This window comes from Sarcophilus harrisii, chromosome 3, assembly GCF_902635505.1.
Source record: "Sarcophilus harrisii chromosome 3, mSarHar1.11, whole genome shotgun sequence".
Lineage (NCBI taxonomy): Eukaryota > Metazoa > Chordata > Mammalia > Dasyuromorphia > Dasyuridae > Sarcophilus > Sarcophilus harrisii.
This window is the reverse complement of record NC_045428.1, coordinates 338,680,515-338,693,115: the sequence shown is the minus strand read 5'-3', so window position 1 is coordinate 338,693,115 and position 12,601 is coordinate 338,680,515. Positions and strand designations below refer to the sequence as shown.

At 36.2% G+C, this 12,601-nt stretch overlaps 1 protein-coding gene across 5 annotated transcripts in view; it reads right to left on the bottom strand.

The window, feature by feature from the left end:
* The window catches only part of MGAT5 (alpha-1,6-mannosylglycoprotein 6-beta-N-acetylglucosaminyltransferase), a 365,609-nt gene that overhangs the window by 312,200 nt on the left and 40,808 nt on the right, over positions 1-12,601 (bottom strand). The window contains exon 1 of one of the 5 annotated variants that reach the window (XM_023499181.2): positions 3,435-3,500. The exons of the other annotated variants lie outside the window; for them this stretch is intronic. The gene's annotated coding sequence lies outside the window, so the exon portion shown is untranslated. Of the gene's footprint in view, positions 1-3,434; positions 3,501-12,601 lie in introns of those variants that run through there. 5 annotated transcript variants of the gene reach the window in all.

The following is a 12,601-nucleotide window of genomic DNA, read 5'->3' as shown; positions in this document are numbered from 1 at the left end:
ATTCTTTAAGATCCTCAATAACTTAAGATTTGAAGAAGTCCTAAAACCAGAAAGTTTGTGCCTTAGATAGACACTAGTAAGTCACTTAATCACTCTGAGCTTCAGTTTTTTTATCTATAAAATGAGGAAGGTTGGACTCCACAGTACCCTCTAAATCTAAATCTACGAATCTATGTTACCTTGGGCAAATTACCAAGTTTCTTCCATTGTTTAATAAGAATAATTATATTTGTTTAACTTACAGTTGTTCATGAGGATCTTCTGAAGAAAGGACTTTGTGAATGATAAGGTTATGTAAATGTAAATGTAATTACCATATAAATTTATTGCAAATATAAGCTATTATTATTACCTAGTTCAGTCTTCTCATCTAACCAGTGCTTACACAAAGTCTTATCTCTTGAATCACAGTGTGGGTGGGTAAGTGGTTCAATTTCCAGGAGTTAGCATTTTTAGCTTCAAGCCTTCCTTTTCTACCCAAAGAAAATGAAAAGTATCTCTATGAGAACTAGGATTGGTTGTTTTTATTTTCTGTCTCTCTGCCTGGCACTAAATAGTCATGATCTTGGTTAAATTGAGGCTGGAAAACAGTCCCCTTCCCAGCCTGACAAAACAAGTTGATCTGGTCCTTTTTTTTTTTTTTTTTTTTTTTCCTTTAACATTTCTAACCTCCACTTGTGGTTTCTTTAACCAAAGCTTATAGTACCAAGCCATCCTGGCTTGCCCTAGTCTAAGTTACACAAAAATGTCCATGGTATAGGATATTTTGCCATAAAATTGCAATCTGCACTATACAGAAGTCTGCATTGTTTAGTCTCTTCTTTTAGTGTTCTATTCACTATTTTCCCCAATGGTGGTGGACTGGTCTCCTCTTTCTGGGTCTACCTTTCAAAGGTTAAAATACTCCAATGTACTTCTGGATTTGCTATCTGCCCTGCTTTTGTGCCCTGAGGATCTCCAGATGTTTCCATCAGCTCTGCAGCAGAACCCCCTTATATGTGTTTTCTTCCCATATTAAAGCATGAATGCTTGAAAGCAAGGGTGTTTTTTCTTTCTATTGGCATGCCCAGTGTTTGAAATAGTATATGGTATATGATGAAGCCTTAATAAGTGTCTTTTTTATTTGTTGCTGAGCATGATGCTCCTTCTACAATGTACTTGTATAACATGCTATATTTTATCAAAGATTAGAAATATGCATGTATGCATATATCACATACACACACATATATCATAATGCTGTGCTAGACATATAGATATGTATGTCATTTCTCAGATACTACAGTGCTGCTAGAACCATGAGCATTAGAATTAGGTAAATCTATATAAAATTGTGACCTTATCTCTCCCCATCTGATGCCACAACCCAATTTTCCAATCCTACCACAATGTTTCACACCTAAAACCATTCTTCAAGTGGACAGTAAAAGTTAGAAAGTTTTCTGTTCTCTGGGGCTTAAGGAAAGTGGTATTTTGGGAGGCATAGTCATCATTTGGGTTTATTTCCAAAGGAACAGTTCTTCTTAAGAGGTGTTTCTACACCTTCTGAGTAGGCTGGTAACAACCCCTTTGTACCTTTGGAGTTCTTTACACCCTAAGATTTCACACTATAAGGTTACACTCCCTCACCTTTTTATAGTTATTTTTATAGCAGTGAGAAAGATTTTTGTGTCACTTCAGTTCTGCTCTCATCATCTTTTAATGACTGGTTGGGATTAGGGAGCCCTGAAACAAAATTTTTATAACTCACCCTCCTAGAGACTGAGCCCACGACTCTGTCTTTATTAGTTCTTACCAAATAAGCTACAATCGGGAATAAGGAGCAGTTTTGATGTTCTAAGATGATTACTACATTCAAAGATACTATTTCTACAAAAGAAAAAACAATCCAATTTGCCTGGTGCCTCTTACTTGAGCTATTGTGAAGAAGCCTCAAAAAACAAACAAACAAACAAACAAAAAAGAGTAAACTAGTAAAAAAAAAAAAGTGGCACTCTTCAAATACTACTAAATTATCTATGAAAGTTGAACATTATTTGCAGTATTTTGTGTAAAAACACCCTCTATCAACAACAAATAAATACTAAGGTCTTTATCCCCATTGAAAAATATTTTTTTCCCTGATGATAATTCATTAATACCCAGTTCTTTACTATTTTTTCAATTAAGTCATTACACAGAAATCTCACATTAAAAAAAAAAAACTGAAAATTTAGAATGACTTTTCTTTTTCCTTTCAAATTAGCTGATCCCCTACCAATGACTTTATATAAGTATAAAATAAGATTACAAAGCCAAAAATCTATCTAGTTTTCTGAAAATTGTGGAACTTACTACAATTTGATCCTTTAGGAGATACCAGCACTTGAAGGTGGGAGTAAATAAATATGAAATTAAATAAAAAAGCAAAATTTATCAAAAACATATGCTTACAAGGTACTCTATATAACAAGACCAGTGGGCAGAGTGCTAGGATGGAGCCAGAAAGACAGCTCAAATCCAGCTTCAAATACTTTCTAACACTATGATCCTGGATAAATTATTTAACCCCTGACTTCCCCAATTTTCTCAACTGTAAAATGCGGATAGTAATAGCTCTTACCGCAAGGATTGTTGTAAGGATCAAACGAAATGATATTTGTAAATTGCTTAGCCTAGTTCCTGACACATACTCAATACTCAATAAATGTTGGTTCCCTTCCATTTTCCCCTTCAAGGCCAAAACCTCAAGAAGTACTGACCACACTAATAAAACAGGACATAACTATCCTCCACATGTGATTTAGTGAACATTTCTAAGACCATCTGTTCTTTACAAAAGTCTATGAATGCAGGGCAGCTAGATGGTGCAATCCCCTGGACTTCCATTTAATACTTCCTAACTGTGTGACCCTGGGAAAGTCACTTAACTCAAATGCCTTGCAAAAAATTTTTAAAAGAAGAAAGTATATGGGGGACATAAAGGTGAATAAAGACATGGTCCCTACTCTCCAGAATTTTATACTATAGAAGAGAGCAGCTAGGTGGTACACTGGATAAAGAGCTGAATCTAGAACCAGGAAGACCTGAGTTCAAGTCCAGCCTCAGACACTAGTTATATGACCTTTGGAAAGTCAGTTAATATCTATCTGCCTCAGTTTCTTCAACTGGAAAATTGGGATAATAATAGCATCTATCTTGCAGAGTTGGAGTGTGGGTCAAATAAGGCAATTGTAAAACATTTAACACAGTGCCTGCAAAATAGTAGACACCATGTAATTGAGAGCTATTATTAGGTCAAATGATTAAACATTTACACACAAACATAAATTAGAACATAACTGAAGAGCAACAAAACAATATTTTATAAGATTACATGAGGAAGATGGTTTTAAGGAGGAAAGCAAAGCATTGTTCTGGGAAACAGACTTCAGTTCAACTCTCAGCTTACATACCTACTACTTTGCTTGGCCATAGGCAAGTCATTTAATCTCTATTTGCCTCAGGTTCCTCATCTATAAAATGGAGAAAATGATAATTCATCACCTCACATGATTGCTATAAACCACACTTTTTAAACACTCAAGCAGTATAGAAATGTTACCTATTACTAAGTGAAGAAGTATATCTTCATAATTCATGCATAAATTTACATCTTTTGTGTATGTTTTCCAAGGTTTGGTAAAACCTTACCACCAGTTTTAGGTTATGGGAGCCCAGTGTATAAAGACCATGCCTGCTTAACATGCAAATCCTATCATTACTTCTTTCTGTTCTTTATTACTTCAACATTCCTTGCTGTTTTGTACTTCTTTCTTGAAGAGCACAATGACCTCAAAGAGATGATGTCATGTTGGATTCAAATGAGGGAGACCTATTACTTCAACATTCCTTGCTGTTTTGTACTTCTTTCTTGAAGAGCACAATGACCTCAAAGAGATGATGTCATGTTGGATTCAAATGAGGGAGACCTGTGCAAGATCACCTGTCTTACTTTCTCCTCCAGAGCCACTTGGGGTCCAGTGGCCAGATACAGATCAGGACAACTAGAGATGGCCTTCCAAAAGTCCAATGAAACTTCAAATCCCAACTGTTAGGATTCTTACAAGGTGCTAAGTCGGTGGTCTAATTTAGCATGGTACTTAACCGTTCTCTAGTTCAGAGTTCACACCTTTCACACCTTTAAGAATTCACACTAAGAGCATATAAGAGGAGGAGCCCATTAGAGAGATTCACAAGTCAGGATTCAGTGGAGAAGATTCACAAGTCTAAGAGAAGCCCACAAGCCCACTCTCTTGGAGGAGAAGTCAGATTCATTCCAACTTTGACCCTGGTGCTGGCTGGAGACATTCTGAAGAAGAGAGGTTGAAACTGGCAGAGGCAAAGGACTAGCGGCAAGGGCTCTTGGAACCAAGGAGAGAGATAGGTCTCTAAGAAAGCTAACCAGGCTATTTTGGAAGAGACAATAAAAGACTGGACTTTTAACAGCTGGCTGCATTTGAGATGATTATTAATCTGAACTGAAACTAAGACTGCTCCCAGAAGTTTCCCAAGAAACCTGCTCCCAGAGAACATTATATTTTTAGAGAAGAAAATATTACACCCAACCTATTAAACTTTGCCCATTCTGCCATTTTGTATGTCAGTCATCCATGTCCTTTCCTAAATTTTTTAGACAGAGGAAAGGGGTAGGTATTTTGCTACTGATATCATGAATGCATTCTGTCTATTCATCTGTTATTTCTTATTTTTGCTATATGTACAGGACATCTTCTTTTTGGAGTATATATTTCTCCAGTGCCATTCTTCATCCCATTCCTCTATTAAAATTTCTTATTTATGGGGCAGCTAGGTGGCACAATGGATAGAGCACTAGCCCTGAAGTGAGGAGGACCTGAATTCAAATCTGGTCCCAGACACATAACACTTCCTAGCTGTGTAATCCTGGGCAAGTCACTTAACCCCAATTGCCTCAGCAAAAAATTAAAAAAATTAAATTTCTTATTTACATGATGCAGCAGAAAGAGTTCCAAATGAATCACAGAGTATCTAGGTTCAAATCCTACCTCTGAGACTCAGTACTTAATGAAGTTGGAAAAGTCACTGAAAACTTTCTAGACCTCAGTAAAACGTAAAATGAAGGGGTCTGTCCCCCATACCTGGAATTCTCTTCCTCTTCATCTCCCACTTCCTAGATTACCTTTGAGTCTTCCTTTGAGTCTCAGATAAAATCCCAGTTTTCTATATAAGAAAACTTTCCCTGTGCCATTTAATTCTAACTTCTCTCAGTTGATTATTTCTAATTTATCCTGTCTATAGCTTGTTTGCTTGTTGTATTTCCCTATTAGACTGCGAGTTCCTTGAGAACTGAGATTATCTTTTGTCTCTTTGTATCTTCAGCTGACACATAGTAGGAGCTTAATTATTTATTGACTGACTATAGCTGGCCCTCAAGGTCCCTTCCATTCCTCAATTGATGATGCTCTAGCTGCATCCTGCTAAAGGCCACTACACTGCTGTTCTTGGGGCAATCCTTAACTTCAATTCTTTGGAGATTCATAACATTCCATGATTCATAGTCATGCACCATTGGAAGAATACTGGCTTTAAACAGATAGGCCTTTGTTTTAAACAGAAGCCCAGAACTCTTGTTGTTATGTTGATGAAAATAATAATAGCAATTGTTTATGTTTGTCGAGCATCTTAAGGTTTATTTCTTTCATATCAACCCCATTAAGTAGGTAGTACAAGTAATATTATTCACATCTTACAAATAAGGAGATGACACAAAATGTTTAAATCACTTACCCATCATCACTTAATAATTGGTCTCTTGACTCTAAGCTTAGACTGTTCTTTTAACAGCTGCCTTCATATCTAAAATGTGCCCTGTTTCAAATACAGATTTGACACAAGAGGCTCAACAGCTTGGGAATGTGTAATAATCTGCATTTTGATATTAAACATTTGGCTATTATTGTGGTTACATAAACACTTCTCATTCAGCAATGTTTATTAAACAGATTCTTTGTAGTATATAATTATTAGGAAACTCTTATTGAAATAAAAATGTCCATACCAAGAGGTCTCTATTTTTATTGGCAATTGATTAATAAAGAATCCACTCAAGAGAGTTGGGATTTGCCACAGAATAAATTTGGTCAAGTCACTTCATCTTTCTACCCTCAGGTTCCTTACCTGAAAAATGAGGAGTTTGAACAAGATGATTTTCAAGCTCATCTCAGCTCTGACATTCTAAGATAACAACCAATAAAAAGATCTGGGGCATCCAAAAGATTTTGATGTTTTCTACCCTCAAACAATAAAGTTGGAGAGAAAAGAAACAATGATACCCATTCAACATAACCATAAAGTATTCTATGATACACAACAAAAAATAACAAATGACACTCTAAAGAAATTCAAAAAGAGTTACAAAGTTTACTTTGAGACTACATGGAGAGGGATGGAGCCAAAACGGCAGAGTAAAGCTAGGAAGCTGTTGGAGCTCTCCTTGTTTCCCTCAAAAACTTCAAGAAACCAAGTCTCTGAACAGAGCTCTCCCAGTCTCCTTCAAAAACCACTCTCCAGCTCAAGATAGGTTGGAAAAACTTCAACAAAGGGTCTTAATGAGGTGAAATGGGGTCTTAATCATAGCAGACCAGCCACTGAGATTCTTGGTTCTAGCTCAGTAGAGGAGCAGATCAGTGGAGCAAACTCTGGGGAAACTAGGCTGTTTCCTGAAAAGAGCAGGAAAAGCTATTCCCTGCAAATACAAGGGCCCTTGTGCCAAAAGCCAAGGTTCAGGACTGCATAGGAAGCTTGGGACAGCACCCCTTTTCCCCCTAGAGTAGAACTCCACCATAAAAGTAAAAAAGAGGAAGGGCAAAATGAAAAGGAAACAATGAATTAGTACAATAATAATTAGTATAATAATAATAATTAGTAGCAATAATAAATATATATGCTAAGTGGTAGACTAAATTCTTAAAGATATTAAGCTAGTTAAAGGAAGAAATAGACAGCAAAACTATATTAGTGGGGACTTCCACCTTTCCTTCTCAGCCATTTAGTACTGGCTAAGAAACAAGAGTGGTGGATCAGTGGAACAGGTTAAATATATATGACACAGTAATCAATAACTATGGTAATCTAGTATTTGATAAACCCCTAAACTTCAGCTTTTGGGTTAAAAACTCACTATTTCACCAAAAATTGCTAGGAAAACTGGAAAACAGTATATCAGAAACTCAGCATATACCTATGTCTCACACCCCATATCAAAATAAGGTCAAAACGGGTAAATGATTGGGCAAAAAGAGTGGTATCATAAGAAAACTAGTAGAGCAAGGAATAATTCACCCATCATATCTTTGGAGAAGGGAGGAACCAAAGAAGAGATGGAGAACATTATAAAATGCAAAATGGACAACTTTGATTATATTAAGTTAAAAAAATTTTGCACAAAGAAAACCAACACAAACAAGATTAAAAGTACAATGCTGGGAAAAATTTTTTTTTTACAACCAGTGTTTCTCAGAAAGGTCTCTCATTGCTAAAACATAGAGAGAATTGACTCAAATTTGTAAGAATACAGACCATTCCCCAATTGATAAATGGTCAAAGGATATGAACAATTTTCAGATGATGAAATTAAAGCCATCTACAGTCATATGAAAAAATGCTCTAAATCACTATTGATTAGAGAAATGCAAATTAAAACAACTCTGAGGTACTACCTCACACCTTTCAGATTGGCTAAGATGACAGGAAAAGGTAATAAATGTTGGAGGACATATGGGAAAACTGGGACACTAATGCATTGTTGGTGGAGTTGTGAACTGATCCAACCACTCTGGAGAACAATGTAGAACTATACCCAAAGAGCTATAAAATTGTGCATACTTTCTGACCCAGTAGTACTGGGTTTATATCTCAAAGAAATCATAAAGGAGGGAAAAGGCTCATGTGCAAAAACGTTTGCAGCAGCTCTTTTTGTGGTAGCACAGAATTGAAAAATGAGTTGATACCCATCTACATGGGAATGGGTAAGTTGTGGTAAATGAAAGTAATGGCATATTATTGTTCTATAAAAAAATTATGAAAAAAGCTGGTTTTTAGAAAGGCATAGAAAGATTTATATCAACTGATATTGAGTGAAACAAGCAGAACCAGGAATTTAATGTACACAGTAACAGCAAGATTGTGTGATGATCAACTATGAAAGACTTGGTTCTTCTCAGGGGTCCAAGTGATCCAAGGCAATCCTAATAGACTTTAGACAGAAAATGCCATCTGCATCCAGAAAGAGAACAAAGGAGATTGAATGTAAATTAACACATGCTATGTTACTTCTTTTTTCTGTTTTTTTTTCTCTACTATGGTTTTTCCCTTTTGTTCTGATTTTTGTCTTCCAACATGATTCATAAAGAAATGTGTATTTTAAAAGTTAATATATATGTATAACCTGAAAAAAAAAATAAAGAAAACAAAGAGAGAGACCACATAGAAACTTCCCATGAGATGGGAAAAGATCCTAGCAGATACTGCATAGGAAAGTAAAAATGATAAATAAATGCTGCACATGGAATCAAAGACTTTTGGACATGCTGGGTATATGACATCACACAAATATTTTAATTTTGGAATCAGAGATAAGGGTCAACCAAATGCCAAACATGAGCAGGCCATAATAGATTACCAATGTAGAATTACACTGGTTATAGGTAGGTTGGGGTGTGGAAGAGAAGAGGGTGCTCATTGGATAGCTTTGGGGTTTGATGGGTATCTCATATGAAGAAATCTAAAAGAAGCATCCCTATGCCACCCTCCTCCCCCATTCCTATTTCCATATACTGTAAGAATATAAAGAAGGAAAATGGACAGGAGAAAAAAACATGGATGATTGGCAGTGATCTCCATCATTGGAGAGTTTACTCACATGGACAGATCTTATAATCAAACAGATAGACTATCTCACAGAATTTTTGTGAGTAAACATGTTTTCTAAATCTTAAAGCACCATCTGAATGTAATTTTTTAGTAAGACCCAGAGGAAAGGTAGAATGAAACTAGTTAAAGGGACAGTAAATAGACTTGTTTTCTCGTAGGGGAAGAGTGAGTGATTAGCTGCAAAGAGAGGCTAAAATCAGAACGCTAAAGCCCTTGGATATCAGTGTAAGGAATTTGGACATTTACATTCTCTTGCCAAATGTTTCTCATGACCAGGACCAATAGCTCTAAAATTATATGAAGCAGCTGACTGGAGTTTAAGGGCACACCACTATCAAAACTCAAACTGTTACATCATGCAGTAATCATGAAACCAATACTGAAATGGACCATCAAAAATAATAGCTATATCAAACTTTAAAGTAGTAAACAGAGCCTCAGACGTTATTGATGTTCAGTTTGAAGAATATAAAAAAAAAGAAACAAAATCACAACCACAGACCTTAATTTGAGATCATGCAACCAGGTGGCTTAGAGGATAAAGCACGGGATGGGTCAAGACCTTAGTTCACATCCAGCCTCAAACACTGGTTGTATGACTCTGGGTAATTCATTTAATCTGTTTGTTTCAGTTTTCCTAAAAGTAAAATGTGTATCATAATAGCACCTACTTTTCACAGTTGTGGCAATCAAATAAAATTATGTTTGTTAAAAGCACTGAACGGAGTCGGGCATGGAGCAAGCACTTTATAAATGGTTATCTTTTTCCTTCCGTCCTCCCTTTCTTCCCCTCTTCTCCCTTGGTGTCTTTCCTCCCAGAGCTTAGCACCATGTCTTTTACAAGTCAGTATTTAACATAATTTTCATTGAACTGAACTTCTTAATATCAGATATCATTAAAGTCTACAGGAAATAAATGGGGAGAGGGAATTTTACAAATTGAGATTCTTTGACTACTTATTTAAAAACTAACCAACAAATACTTAAAGTCTACCAACACTATGCCAGGTACTAGGGGAGGTTGGGACAAGTAATTTAAAATAGGGTTACCTGTTATCAAAAAGTTTTGGATATTTTTGAGGAGAAAAGTCTTGCTCAAGTTACAGAGCTTCCTTAATTGTCACAGTTTTGCTAAACTTATTTAAAAAAAAAGGTCTTCGAGGTGAGGGCATAGCAAGGAACACCAAGGTGGAAATCAAAGATTCTGCCACTCTTCCTACCAATCTACTTTGGAGCCACAGGGGAGCTTATAACTTTCTTTTAGTTCTTGACCAGAAAAGGAAGAATAACTAGAAAAGTTTTATATGGACATGAAGCAGAAAAAAAGCCTTCATTGGTTCTCCTATCAATCTAGCTCCAAATATAGCTTTAGCCCAGTCCTGTAATTTTGTTGAGAGAATTTAATACCAAACAAAATTAAGTCCTTTAAACCAAAACCAAAAGCACAATAACCTCTTCTTCTAAGCACACAATGAAAAGAACTATGAATATTGTCAGGGAATGGAGTTCATAGCCATTCTCTACCATATCAGTCTGTAAACCTTCCCTTCTCTCATCTAAAAAAGAAGGGTTATTGAAATAGATATTTCTATGGATTCTTCCAACTCTGCAACATCAACTTTGTGTGATTTTTACATTCCAGCTTCCAAAATTTTCTACCTTAAGTGGGGTAAGATAACTATACCAAAAGTCCTTCTCATAATGTTTAATAAACTGATACCATAGTAACCCAGTAGGCAATCTCAAAACTAAACATTCAATACTGGATTGTCCCAGAGACAGATTTTTAGTTTATTTCCCTGTTTACAGTCTATTTTTGGCATTTGACAATCTTTCCCAGGAGACTTAACTAAGAGAACAGCTACTGTGGCTATAATTGCATTACCATATTTTTTTTTTCCTACTAGCATAACCTCTGACCTAGAAACTTATACTTAAAAGTCTGTTTCTACATAAATACAAAGAGATAGCCAGTTTACCTGTATTAAATGAAATAAAGTTGTTTTTGATTAATAAATAAACATTTATTAAGCATTTACTATATACCAGGAACTGTGCCAAAACCCAAACAATCAAGGACTATAGCTGTGGAAGCCCTTCCTAAACCACCTAGGCTGTCTCTAGGATTAAACCAATCAAATACCTGCCTTGGAGGACCTCTTTTTGTTTTGTTGTCTGTAGAAGGGGCCAGAGACCTATAGTTACAAAGAACAATGATTAAGCAAAGTGTCAGGGGGTGGGCAACTTGAATTTTAATCCTAAAAATAAAACCCAGCGACTCAAAGAAATTAGACTTTACAAGATTTTGAACACAGTCTCACTGTATCTCAAGAAGACTTAGAGCCAAATCCTGATTTCAGCAGCTGAGTGACTTTGGATAAGGTGCTGAACATTTCTTAGCCTCAGTTTCCTTATCTGTCAAATGATTGAAAAATCTAGATGATCTCTAGTCACTTCAGGTTCTAATTCTTACCCACTCTATGAATTTTGAAACTTTGATCTGACTAGAATTTGAGGTTTTGTGAATAGAAAAAACAATGTTATTACTGTAGGAGAGGTTGTGAAAAGACAGAAAGATGTACTAAATGCACTGTTGGAGAAGGGAATGTTGTGCCACAGTTCCCTTTTATTGATCTGCCTCAGTCTCCCTAAATTGTCCTGCCTCAATTTCCGTAAATTGTTCTGCCTCAGTTTCCCTGGATGCAACCCTCCTTTTCTGCCCATTAGAACTGAGACAATTAGGGCTGTGGAGATCTGACATTCCCGAAGATAAGACTCCACATGTCCTATTTCAGATACCTAATTGGCATTGTTTATAACTCTTAAGTTTCAGACTTCCTGGATCTAAACTGGATCCAACCTTAACTCCCAGTTTGTCAGAATTTATTCCTACCCCCCCCCCCCCCCCCCCCCCCCCCCCCCCCAACCTGTCAAGAACGGGATTGATGGTTCCTTCCCGGAGATTCCTAATCACCAGTTTGAACTCCACCCTCTCCTTTGTTTAGTTACTGTGTATAAATATGTAATTGAGAACTCACATTGGCTGCTGGATGCTTTGGACATCAGCCCTGGGGGTAGCATGCCCTCAGCACAATCTCTCCCTTTCAATAAATTATTTAAAACTCTCTGATTTCTATCCTGCCTCAGTTTCTCTGGCATTACAGATTTGGTTCAACTATTCAGGAAAGCAATTTGCAATAACATAAATAAATTGGCTAAAAATGTCCACTCCCTGTAACCCAAAATTTCCACTACTAGGCACATAACCCAAAGACATCAAGGCTCAAAAGAAAAGTCTAATATACTTTATATACCAAAATTCTTCTACCAGCACCAATTATACAAAGAATTGGAAACAAAATACATAAGCATCAATTGTGGAATGTAATGGAATTTCTGTGTTGCTGCATTATAATAAACAATGAACATGATGAATACTATGCAACGAACAGAAAAGCACAGAAAGAAGCATATAATGTTAAGTAAAAATCAGGAAATCAATATAAATACAATGACTACTATGATTGGAGGATGGGGCTAAAAATTCCAAAGCTCCATTTAAGAAGGAAGCCAAGTCTAAACATCTCTGTATTTTTCAGTTGGCTGTACTATTTAAGTCTTCTCTGAATGAATAACTACTTAACCTAGGTGGGGCAGAATATCCTCAGTG